Source organism: Odocoileus virginianus, chromosome 14 (assembly GCF_023699985.2).
Source record: "Odocoileus virginianus isolate 20LAN1187 ecotype Illinois chromosome 14, Ovbor_1.2, whole genome shotgun sequence".
NCBI lineage: Eukaryota > Metazoa > Chordata > Mammalia > Artiodactyla > Cervidae > Odocoileus > Odocoileus virginianus.
Genome location: NC_069687.1, coordinates 20,584,502 through 20,597,945, shown reverse-complemented (window position 1 = coordinate 20,597,945; position 13,444 = coordinate 20,584,502).

Below are 13,444 nucleotides of genomic sequence, written 5' to 3'. Positions count from 1 at the left end.
TTTGAGAGCCCCTTGGACTGCAAAGATCAAACCAGTCAATCCTAGTGGACATCAATTCTGAATATTCATTGGAAGGACTGATGCTGAAGCTGAAGCTCCAACACTTTGGCCACATGATGTGAATAGCTGACTAATTAGAAAAGACCTTGATGGTAGGAAAGATTGAAGGCAGGAGGAGAAGGGGATGACAGAGGATGAGATGGTTGGATAGCATCACTGATTCAATGGACATAAGTTTGAGCAAGCTCCCTGGAGAGGGAAGCTGACGTGCTGCAGTTGATGGTGTCTCAAAAGTTGTACATGACTGTGTGACTGAACAACCACAAGGCATATAGTACACAGATGAATAATGGCAAAAACTTTTTTTTTTGTTCACTCCATTAGTGTGGAAGATTCTTACCATATGATTATAGGGATCAGCCAGACACTAGGTAGATGAGAATGACAGCAGTTTATTAGTCAAAGGAACAGCTATATAATACCACATGCCATGTACAGACAACCACAGAGATTGTATTCAGAAGCAGAGTGAACAAGGAACCATGGCTGACTGTATTGGCAATATAATGAAGACAGGGTGCCCCCTGGTTTCTGGTTGGATGTGATTGACTTTGTTTGAATAATTCTGCAATCTGGTTGGGAAGTAAAACCTGCTCAGATTTAAGCAAAAACATAACTTCTATCTCAGACAAGAAATGTCTATGGAAGCAGAATTGGGAAAGGAACTGAGAGTTAGATCATTCAAAGCTCTCATGGTTTTACTGATTGTCAAAGTTCATGTATATTGAACCTTAATTTCATGCATTGTTGTTCAGTCACTAAGTCATCTCTGACTCTCTGTCACCCCATGGACTGTAGCACACCAGGTGCCTCTGTCCTCCACAATCTCCTGGACTTTGCTCAAATACATGCACATTGAATCAGTGATGCTATCTGACCATCTCATCCTCTGCTTTCCCCTTCTCCATTTACCTTCAGTCTTTCCCAGCATCAGGGTCTTTTCCAATGAGTCTGCTGTTTGCATCAGGTGGCCAAAGTATACACCAGAGTAATTCATGGTGAACTCTTATCAGTTAATTAAAATCATTAGTTAATTAGCAGTTAATTAAAGTCATCTCATGCAAGGTTGGGCATGATAAAGGACAGAAACAGTAACGACCAAATGGATGCATTAGAGATTAACAAGACGTTGCAAGGATACACAGAAGAAACATAGAAAAAAATGTCTTAATGACACTGATAACAATGGTGGTGAGGTCACACACCTGGAGCCAGACATCCTGGGAGGTGAAGTCAAGTGGGCCTTAGAAACCATTACTATGAACAAAGCTAGTGAAGGTGCTAGAATTCCAGCGGAGCTATTTCAAATCCTAAAAGATGATGCTGCTAAAGTGCTGCACAACTTTCTAAAACTCAACAGTGGGCACAGGACTGGAAAAGTTCAGTTTTCATCCCAATCCCAAAGAAGGGCATTGTGAAGAATGTTCAAACTATCAAAATTGCACTCATTTTGTATGCTAGCAAAGTAATGCTCAAAATCCTTCAAGTTAGCCTTCAGCAGTATGTGAACTGAGAACTTCCACACATTCAAGCTGGATTTAGAAAAGGCACAAGGAACCAGAGATCAAATCACCAACATCTGTTGGATCATAGAGAAAGCAAGGGAATTCCAGAAAACATCTACTTCTGCTTCATTGACTACACTAAAGCTTTTGACTCTGTGTATCACAGTAAACTGTGGAAAATTCTTAAAGAGGTGGAAACACCAGACTACCTTACCTGTCTCCTGAGAAATCTGTTTGCAGGTCAAGAAGCAACAGTTAGAGCCAGACGTGTACCAACGGACTTTTTCCAAATTGGGAAAGGAGTACGTCAAGGCTGGATATTGTCAGCCTGTTTATTTAACTTACATGCAGAGTACATCATGTGAATTGCCAGGTTGGATGAATCACAAGCTGAAATTAAAATTGCAGGGAGAAATATCAATAACTTCAGATATACAGATGATATCACTCTAATGTCATAAGTGAAGAGGAATTAAAGAGCCTCTTGAGGAGGGTGAAAGAGGAGAGTGAAAATGGTGGCTTGAAACTCAACATTTTTGTAAAAAAACTAAGATCATGGCATCCAGCTCCATCACTTCATGGCAGATAGAAGTGGAAAAAAGTAGAAGCAGTGCCATATTTTATTTTGGGGTTCATGGATGGTGACTGCAGCCACAAAATTAAAAGACCCTTGCTCCTTGCAGAAAATTCATGACAAACCTAGACCTATATTAAAAACAGGGACATCACTTTGTCAACAAAGGTCTGTACAGTCAAAGCTATGTTTTTTCCAGTAGTCATGTGTAGATGTGAAAGTTGGACCAAAAAGAAGGTTAAATGCTAAAGAATTAATGCTTTCAAACCGTGGTGCTGGTGAAGACTCTTGAGGGTTCCTTGAACTGCTGGGAAAAATTGAAGGAAATGGGAGAAGGGGGCAGCAGAGGATGAGATGCTTCAATAGCATTTCCTAGTCAAAGGATATGAATTTGACCAAACTCCTGGAGATGGTAGAAGACAGGGAAGACTGACAAGCTGCAGTCCATGGGCTCTCAAAGAGTTGGACATAAGTTAGTAAGTGAGCAACAACAGCAACAAAAATCATTAGATGAGATGCTAATAACCAACTAGGATGGTGAAGGAAGCCTTCATAACAGAGATGTCATTTAAGCTGATATGTGAATGATAAGGAAGAGAAATAGTGATGTGAAAGTCAGTACAGGGAATGCACTAATGCCTTTTAAAGAAGAAAATCTGATGTGGAAGCTCTAAGGCAGAAATAAATGCTTTTTGAGAAAAGAATACGAAAAATTTCCATGAGATTGCAATATCACAGTGAGTGAGGGAATGAAGAAAGATGAATTGGATAAGTCAGTGATTTTTAGATTCATGTGGGAATTTTTAAACTGAGACAAGAAGTCATTTTTATGTTATTCTGGGCATGTGTGGAAATTATTTGAATTACTTTAAACAAAAGAATATTATCTGGATCATGTTTTAATTACAAGTGGGTGAGAAGTATGATAAACAGTGTATTTAGAGAAGAGAAGGAAGTTAATACCAAGTCTAACGACGGGCACTCTAGTCAAGGATGGACCAGTGAAGCAAAATGTACCCCATCTGACTGCCACAAGTACACAAACTTTAAATGACTTCTTTAGGTATTCAAATATGAAATATCGTCTGGGTATATTTGTATTATATACTCAGAAACAAAATTATTATATTGCCTGAAGAGGGGATACCAATAGCGAATAAGTTTAAAATTCATAGAAATTTAATATATGTATTTAAATACCAAAAAATAGATAATTTTAAATACTTAAATTTTTTCATTTGGTAGAAATTTTGTATATTTTTGTTAGTTATTGTCATAACATTTTGTTATACCCTTCTGAGTATTTAAAAGATATGTACAAATAATTAAAATACATACACACACAGTACAAGAGTTAATGTTTACATATTATTTTACAATTTTCCTTGCTCTTTTTGCAAGCTGTTTTAAGCAATTATTTTCTAAATACTGCATCTTCTTTTCTATGATTCTAATAGGCTATTTAGAAATTGTATGTATAAAGTAGTATTGACATAATACTAATTAAAGGCCACTGTCCTCTTTATTTTCTTTAAAAAAGCAATAATCAAACTCATTTGATGACATATTTTTAAAAAGTGCAACAGTAAATCTACTTTGTTGAAAAGTTACTGAAAGCCACATAGGTGACAAGTAATTGAAGTCACATTTGAAAAGCTATTTGAAATTCTTGCCACCTTAGTATAATAAGAATATTATGAAAATTGAGAAAGCCCAGGAAAGAGCAATCTGCTTGAAAATATTATCTCTTCAAAATGTTGAGAAAATTACATTTATAGTCCAAGTAATAGCAAATTATGTGACTATCTCAGTGAATGTGGCAGACTGGCAAGGTGAATAATCAATACAAGTTTGTGAATATAATTTTGAAAGTATAAATAGGATATAATAAAAATTTAAATTCAAGACTTAAAACAATTGTCTCACACCTCAGTGTGCACAGGGATCTTTGAGGATGCTGCTTTAAAATGCAGCAAATGAAAATGTATTCTTCAAAGATTCTGATTTATACACTCTAGCATGGGGTCCAAGAAACCTCGTTATGAAATTACAAGTCTCAAGTAAACAGTAGAGGTTTCTGATCAAACACTTATGCATCTAGTAGGAAGGTTAAAAGTCAAAACAGTCTAGAAGAAAACACCATGGAGCACTTTTGTCAAGTACTGAGCTAAGAAATTCAAAGAAAACATTTTTATATTTAATACTGCTCAAATACAAACAAAACAAATATAACATTTCCAAGTCCTCAGTAGCAAAAGCAAAAATCTGCTAATTATTGAATTATGGGCCATGAATAAATATAATTTATAATCCTATTATTTACAACATGAAAATATAAGGATTGATAGATTATGAAAGTTTTTACTCTGCTACATAAAGGCAATGAAATAGTTGCTTTAAATTCTTGAAAATTGTAGTTGGAGAGAGGATGGTAAGTCTTGTACATGAATTATAAATCCCTAATAAGGTTCAGTTGATAGAGGATAGACAATATTGAAGTCTTGGGAAATAAAGAGAGACAGAGAGAGACAGAGATTAGAACTAGGAAGCACAGGCAGAAAAGAAAATTTTCAAGAGATCTAGGAACTACTCAGCTGATGGCAAGAAGGATGAAATGAAGATAAAATCTTCAGTTAGCTGTCGGGGGTCACTGGGAATTTCTGTGCGTGTAGCCCGCACAATGTAGCAACCGCATCGGGTTTTTACCATCTTCTCCATTCTCCCCTCTGTGGTTTCATTTCAAACTGTTGAGACCAAGTGTTTCTATGCTGTTGACCTCGCTCCACGCCTCAGGCCCACTTATGGGTCCTGGGGCTGCATTTTAAAATTTCTTGTAGCTTTTATCATGAAATTATTGAAACCTTTGTTGTTGTTGTTTGTTGCTGGTGATGGTGGTGATTGTGGGTGTGATGATATTATATGGTTATATGCAGAGACATCACTGTGCTGACAAAGGTCCATATAGTCAAAGCTATATATATATATATTTTTTTTTCCCACAGTTTGTCGTGATCCATACAGTCAAAGGCTTTTGCATAGTCAATAAAGCAGAAGTAGATGTTTTCCTGGAAATCTCTTGCTTTTTCAATCATCTAACGGATGTTGGCAATTTGATCTCTGGTTCCTCTGCCTTTTCTAAATCCAGCTTGAACATCTGGAAGTTCTTGGTTCACATACTGTTGAAGCCTGGCTTGGAGAATTTTGAACATTACATAGCTAGTGTGTGAAATGAGTGCAATTGTGTGGTAGTCCAAACAGTCTTTGGCATTGCCTTTCTTTGGGATTAGAATGAAAACTGACCTTTTCCAGTCCTGTGGCCACTGCTGAGTTTTCCAAACTTGCCGTATTGAATGCAGCACTTTCACAACATCATCCTTTAGGATTTGAAATAGCTCAACTAGAATTCCATTACCTCCACTAGCTTTGTTTATAGTGATGCTTCCTACAGCCCACTTGACTTTGCACTCCAAGATGTCTGACTCTAGGTGAGTGATCACACCATTGTGATTATCTGGGTCATGAGATATTTTTTTTGTACAATTCTTGGGTGTATTCTTGCCACCTCTTCTTAATATCTTCTGTTTCTGTTAGGTCCATACCATTTCTGTCCTTTATTGTGCCCATTTTTGCATGAAATGTTCCCTTGGTATCTCTAATTAGATATACCAAGAAAATTTTCTTGAAGAGATCTCTAGTCTTTTCCACTTTATTGTTTTGCTTTATTTCTTTCCTCTATTTCTCATGTGAAATCTGTATGCAGGTCAAGAAGCAACAGTTAGAACTGGACCTGGAACAACAGACTAGTTCCAAATCAGGAAAGGATTATTATTCAAATTACCTGACAGAAGTATGTAATACTGACTATGCAGCATAACTTTATTGAATTGAAGCTCTCACCATATGTCACACGGATTATTCAGCTTGAACAATTGTAAAGACAGTAGGCTTCTCCTAGTCTTTCCAATGCCTTTCACCTCTCGTGGAACACAGAACTCAAGAACAATTCTGTGTCTGATGTATGGTTTTGATTTGTTTTAATATAGATCATTTATGTGAGCGTATTCCCAAAAAATGTTTCAACTTAATGTAAATAGTGAGTACCTTGATCAATTTCCTTTATCTCTTTATCATGTTTTACATATCCGTGTTCATATAAAGAGCTTTTGTTTATTCCTTTGAATGGCTTTATGTCACCTTTATATAAAAAAGCTCAACATACTCTTCAATTCTGTAGGTGATGAATTTTAACTTGTTTCCACAGTTTAATTATTGCAGAATTTGATACATGGACAATTTGGATATCAAAAATCCCTGTTAATATACATATACATGGATTTTCTATATCAAATATCTGCAGAAATTCATCTTTACTAAATATTGCTGATGGTTACCAAAATTGTATACATTTATGCTTCAATCAGTATATGAGGGTTCACATTGCTACAGCTCACAAAGATTTTCTTTTGACTGTCTTTAAGTTTTTGTGCATCTGATATGAAATGATATCTCATTTAGTTGACATTATGCTGATTACTGATGAAAAATTATTATGTGTTTATTAAAATTTCAGGTTTCCATGTATATACACTTATTTTTCACACTCATTTCTCATTTTGTGTTAGACAGCTTTTACTGTTCTAATCAATTTGAAGAGCTATTTATAAATTATGAAAGCTCAGCTTTTGCTAGTTATGTGCATTAAAAATATCTGTTTGCTCTTGTTCAGATCTGATTTCTATAATTATGGTGTCAAGTTCAGGACTATTCTGATTGGTCATTCAGAGACCTCACTACTACCAGACTCAAAAATGATCTGCCACACCATTGGCAGCTGCAACAAATACATGTGGTAAAAATTCAAAAATATATTCAATTTTTTTTTTATAAAATGAAAATATGTAAGGAAGATATGTGTAATAGTTTTATGTTGTTTATTACATGAATTATAAAATTCATTTGACACCTAAGAATGCCCAATATGCAATTTCAGGTATTTTTAAACTTCATGTTGGAAATGCACCCAAATTTAATCCTCTTAGAAATATTTATTGGGTCCCTGCTATGCCCCTTTCTCAGTGCTAGTCATTAAGAATGCACCAAACATAACCATTTCCTGCTCCAAAGAGACTAGGAGCCTAAAGGAGATCCTAATAGCATAAGAGTTAGATTTTAACTACCAATCTCAGAAGTATGTAAATATAAACTGAAGGGTCTATACCTACCTATAGGAAATATGATCCCTATTTGTTTATATTCACCATGTTTTCAAGACAATCATCAAATTTGAAAGTCAAATATAAAGAAATAAATTATTGATAGTTGACATAGACTTCACTTCTTAAAGTATACAGATCTTTGAGAGAAATAATCAATTGTATGTACACATGTATATAGATAGGTACTCTCTTGATCAAAACAGAAGAAAATAAGCTAACAAGTAAAGAAAATATTTTATGTAAAAAGTGCAATATACAGTATTAGATTATTGTGGCAAATAAAGTTTCATTTCCTAAGAATTTCACTCCTTAATCAATTAAAAAATTCTGAGTGCATAGGTATGCTAAAGCAATTCCACCAGATTGCAAATATTTCAAAATCTTTATTTGTCTTATCACAGTCATGTTAATTTTATTATTTTATATTGTTAGTCTTTTAATGAGAGCTTTTAGGCTTTTATTTGTAATTCAGGGAAATTATATGTACATGCCGTTTGTGTGTATATGTGTGTGAATGCACGCTTAGTTGTTCAGTTGTTTCTGACTCTTTGTAACCCCATGGACTGTAGCTTACCGTTCTCTGTTCATGGGGTTTCCCAAGCAAAAATACTGCAGTGGGTTGCCATTTCCTTCTCAGTCTTCTTTTGCGAACTTCATTTAGTCATTATGACAAAGTATTTAAAGACACTCTTTAAAATATTAACTATTTTTTTCTTAACTATTTACTTTCTCCGTGTGTGTGTGCTCAGTCACTCATCTTTATGACCCCAGGGATGGTAGCCTACCAGGCTCCTCTCCCCATGGAATTTTCCAGGCAAGAATACTGGAGTAGGGTATTTCCTGCTTCAGGGGATCTTTCAAATGCAGGGATTGAACCCACATTTCTTGTGTCTCCTGCATTGGCAGGCGATTTTTTACCACTGCACCACCTGGGAAGCCCATATATTCATGATAGTATAGTATAATTTTCTCCAAATATCCCTATAAGCTATGAAAAGTATAATGAGATAATTCATTATAAGAAAACCTATATCTTCCTAATTTTGGATATTATGTTTTTTATTTTGTATGTTTGGATTGTCTGTTCAGACTTTCAGTGTTTTCCCCTAAATTTAGGATAGCAAATGTGTCTCATAGTATAGATATTTCTGTAAATTGAGAAAAGGAAAATGTTACCTTAGAGGGCAGGTTTCTACAGATGTCCATATTGATGTAGAATCCCAGGATTTTTCCATTAATTCCTTCAGCAAATATTAAATTAATACTTATTGTGAGTCACATATTCAACTCAGTTTTTTAATGTATGCAGCTTATACAAATTTATATATAAATTATACACATATATATATACATATACATATGTTGAGAGCTTGTCCTGAACAAGCATATATTGATGGGCAAGGAAAACAAGAAAACAGCTTTGGTAAAATGGTATGTGGCTTTAACGGAGGATAAAATGCTAAGTACTTGAATATATTGAATTTGTAGTACCTAGACTGTGGAATCCTGGGTATGATTCCTCAAGAAAGTAACAATGAAGAAGTGTACATGTGAGTTTGAACTGTGTGATAGAGTGTATTATTGTCTCTTTGTGCCTTTCTTTTTTCATTAATTTTTATTGGAGAAGAGTTGCTTTACAATGTTGTGTTAGTTTCTGCTGTATAGCAAACTGAATCAACTACTCCCTTTTTAAAATAGCATTATATATTTGCATCCTTTGCCTGGGACTTTAAAGTGCCTCTTGAAGATAATGCAGATCTTAAAGTAGAACTATATTGAAGAGGGCATGGCCACATGCTTAGTGTGGCAAATAATAAGATGTTAGGACATGTGACAGGTACCTCTACTTACAATGTGCTTTTGTAGTTCTAATTTTATGCTTTCAGCTTTTACCGTTCTGCCATGTATCTTGAAAAGAGTGTAACCCACATTGCTGTAAATTGCAGAGTGAGTGACTTGTGAGGTACACCTTAATTCACTATTTACCTGTAAATACGAAAAATAAATACTTATTTTTGTAAGCCATTGCAATGTGGGTTTCTTGTGAAACATATCATTGTAGAAGTCTAAAAAGATGTCAACTTTTACATCAATGTCAAATAATTCTAGAATAAGAATATTCTGAAATAAACAATGTGGGAAAAAGACGAACATTGTAAGAGAGAGTGAAAAAGAAATCCAGATAATAAAATCGCAAGTGCTACCAAGGCATATAATAAAAATAGATGTTACTAATTTGAGTTATTGTTTTATTTTAATTGATTGTTCATCTAAAATTTTAGTCACCTTTGACTCATTAAACATAAAATGAAATTAGAATGTTTCCACACCGTAGAAATGTAAGAATCTCAGAATTGGTAGAATAATTTGTATCCAATTATTTCCTCATACCTTTTGTTTTATTGTGTACATACACCTTAATCTTTTTTTGCTCTCTTGATACACACATGTATATGTATTTAATGTATTATATGCATAAATAGTATATATAAAGCTACATGAAACATAAATATTTCTTTAGCTAAATTTCAGTTGATCTACCTTCATATTTACTTGTGACATTTCTCCTTTATCTCCATGGTTCTTTTTTTGAGTGTTTTCAATACAAGAAAATATTCCTGTAGCATTTCTTTTAATCACAGTCATACGCAGCTGCGTTCTCCCAATTGTGTCTTTCTGAAAATTTGCTTTGTTTTCATTTGTGAATGATATTTTCACAGAGTATTGAATTCTAGGTCGTCATTTCAAAGATGTCAGTCCATTGTCTGCTGGCTACTATTGTTTCTTGGGGAGTCTTTCTTTGAAGCCAATACGCCTTTTTCTTTTCTGGTTTCTTTTAAATTATTTTCTGGCTGCCTTTATAATTTTCTGCTTTGTCTTTGTTTTTGGCAGTTTTACTATGCTATTTCTGTTTTTTTTTTTTTTCCCTCCCTTTTGGTTTGCTTTTAGTTATTTTCTTGTTGCATGCCTGATTATTTTTGCATAAGATCCAAAAATTATGTGTGAAACATTGCATGACAGTTTAAAACTCTGATTTACTTTTCTCCAAAAATTTCTGCTCTGAGAGTCAATTAAGCAGTAGTGGATAATCTGAAGTGCGACTATGTCTGTCTGAGGTTGGTTTTAATAACTATGAGTGTTGACCTATTTCCGGTTCAGTGTCTCACCCGCCATTTTGATGTGTAATCCTGCACCCTCCTCCCAGGTTGGCCTTGAGTTCTAATTTGTACCCTCTCATTAACCCTAGGCAACTTCCAACACTCTGCTAAGTGCATCAGCTTCTCAACTTAAGGTTATTGCTCAGCTTCTCAGCTTCCCATCTTCCTCAGAGCAAATCCTTGAAAGGAAAAATGGTGCCCGGTGGCTGCCTCACATTCCCTTCCCCCTAGAAGGGTGGATTTCACGACTTCAGGGACAGGGAAGTACCGTGATAACCTCAAAATGAGGTTTGTTTAACTGTGCATGCTGCTTTTTATTTGTTCCCACTTCGATATCTGTCTCAATGCTATAAGCAGACTTCACTTCCCTTTAACTCTGACCATGCAAAACAACGAAGTCAAAATGTATATAATTATAGAGATAAAAAGTAATAGATATATGGTTTCTATACTGTGGTTGTACATTATATAGAATTATGGAAGAAATGTTCTTTTCCATAAAACACTAAATGCATACTTTAACAAATGAGTTGCAGTCTGCTTTTCTCATAAGCTACATTTAAAATTCTGAGCTATAAAATAGATAATTAATGAATACCTGTTGAAATAATGTATTTTTTAACTGAAAGCTTACTAAATTTATACCTGTGTAAACTAACTTCATAATCATTGATCTCCAGAACATCCATTAATGCAAAGTATCTGTTCTATAAATAAATTGCTTTATCACAAAAGTATAGGTTAATATACAACTGACATAAAATAAGGGCTTAGTAATGGCCTGTTAACCTAATTAACATGTTTGTTGGTATAAGCTTGTTTCATTTTAGTCTCAGGTCTTACTCTCAATTAATGGATTTAAGCTCAGTTTCTACTTGGTAGTTTTGCCTATATGAGTGTTTCATAAATGTTAATTAAAGGAATTTGAGGAATATGTAAGTGAAAACAGTAAAATTGTGTTGTGTCAGTGGAATATTTGGGGTTTAAATAGCAGAAAATATGACTCCCAGAAAAGATAAGAAAGTAGTGGAAAAGGAAAGCCTTCAAATAATATAGATGCATTTTATTAAATCGGAGAAGGCGATGGCACCCAACTCCAGTACTCTTGCCTGGAAAATCCCATGGACAGGGAATCCTGGTGGGCTGCAGTGAATGAGATCGCGAAGAGTCAGACACAACTGAGCAAATTCACTTTCACTTTTCACTTTCATGCATTGGAGAAGGAAATGGCAAGCCACTCAGTGTTCTTGCCTGGAGAATCCCAGGGACGGGGAGGCTGGTGGGCTGCCGTCTATGGGGTCGCACATACTCGGAAACGACTGAAGAGACTTAGCAGCAGCAGCATTTTATTAAATACACTTTTCAGAAAGGACATAAAAACTCTGTGAGAAAGAAATTCATGTCTGTATTCTTCTAGGTACTGGCTCATCTTCAAATGCTTCCCATTCATGTCAAGATCAACTCAAAATTCCCAGGAGAAAAAGGCAGAGTATGGTTGAACCAAGTTGAATCCTGTGATTTAACTGTAAATAATACATCACTAGTACATGTCTTGGAGAAGGAAATGGCAACCCACTCCAGTGTTCTTGCCTGGAGAATGCCAGGGACGGCGGAGCCTGGTGGGCTGCTGTCTATGGGGTCACACAGAGTCAGACATGACTGAAGCGACTTAGCAGCAGCAGTACACGTCTTGGGCTTCCCTTGTGGCTCAGCGGGTAAAGAATCTGCCTGCAATGTGGGAGACCTGGGTTTGATCCCTGGGTTGGGAAGATCCCCTGGAGAAGGGAAAGGCTACCCACTCCAGTATTCTGGCCTGGCAAATCCCATGGAATCTATATTCCAAGGGGTCATATGTCTTGAACTGAAACTCAGTAATAGGTTACTGTGGAAGTAGTATATCTGTGTATACATAGACATCAAGTTTGGCAGTTCTGAGTGCAAAGTACCATTGTCTGAATGACTTATAAAGAGCATAAATTTGTTTCTCATAATTCTGGAGACTGAAAGTGCAAAATCCGGATACCAGTGTGGTCGGTTTCTGGTGAGTGCCCTCTTTCTGGTTACATGCTGCCATTTTCTTACCGTATCCTCACACAGGGATGGGGTGAGGGAGCTCTCTGTGGTGTCTTTTACAATTCCATTCATGAGGCCTCCATCCTCATGACCTCATTAACCCCCAGCGCCTCCACTTTCTAATACCATCACCTTGGACATTAACATTTCAATATATGATTTTTGGAAGACTCATTCAGTTCAGTTAATTTGCATGATCTATAAATATAAATATAGATCTAAAGATGATTGCTACACATGTGGTTTCTGTAAAGTGTATACGAAACCTATCCTCTCTAGGATGCTCTAATATTCCTAAGTGGTCTAAATTTTTATTATACAATATTTATGACTCAAATGTATCAAAAAAATCATAGAATATGACTATAACATATTAGAGGTACAATAAGTGTGGAGGAAATTATAAATGTCCATCTGAGTGCATATATGTTTCAAATTCAGGGTAGATTAAAAAAAAAAAAATAGGGTAGTTTGATGTATGTACACATTTTCCCTAAGCATTTTACTATGCATATTCAGATATTCTGTTCATTCATCTTTATAATGTTTAAATCCAAGTTTTTTTCTATATAATATTTTATTACTGAGTTTTACTCCAATATAAAAATAGCCTTAAATCTTTTATGATTAAGTCACTTATGGTGTTTGAAGATACACACTATAGAAGTCTGTCTGGTAATTAATAAAATAGATAAGTAGGTTAGATATTAATATGGTGTTTTGAGAAGTAGAGCAAGCACAGTCAAATTATTTTAGAGGAAGCAAAGTGTAACTGTAATCCGAAACCACAATTTATCAGATGTGTGACCACTGGAATGCTATTTAATTTTTAAGCCCTATTTTCCTTATCTATAAAAT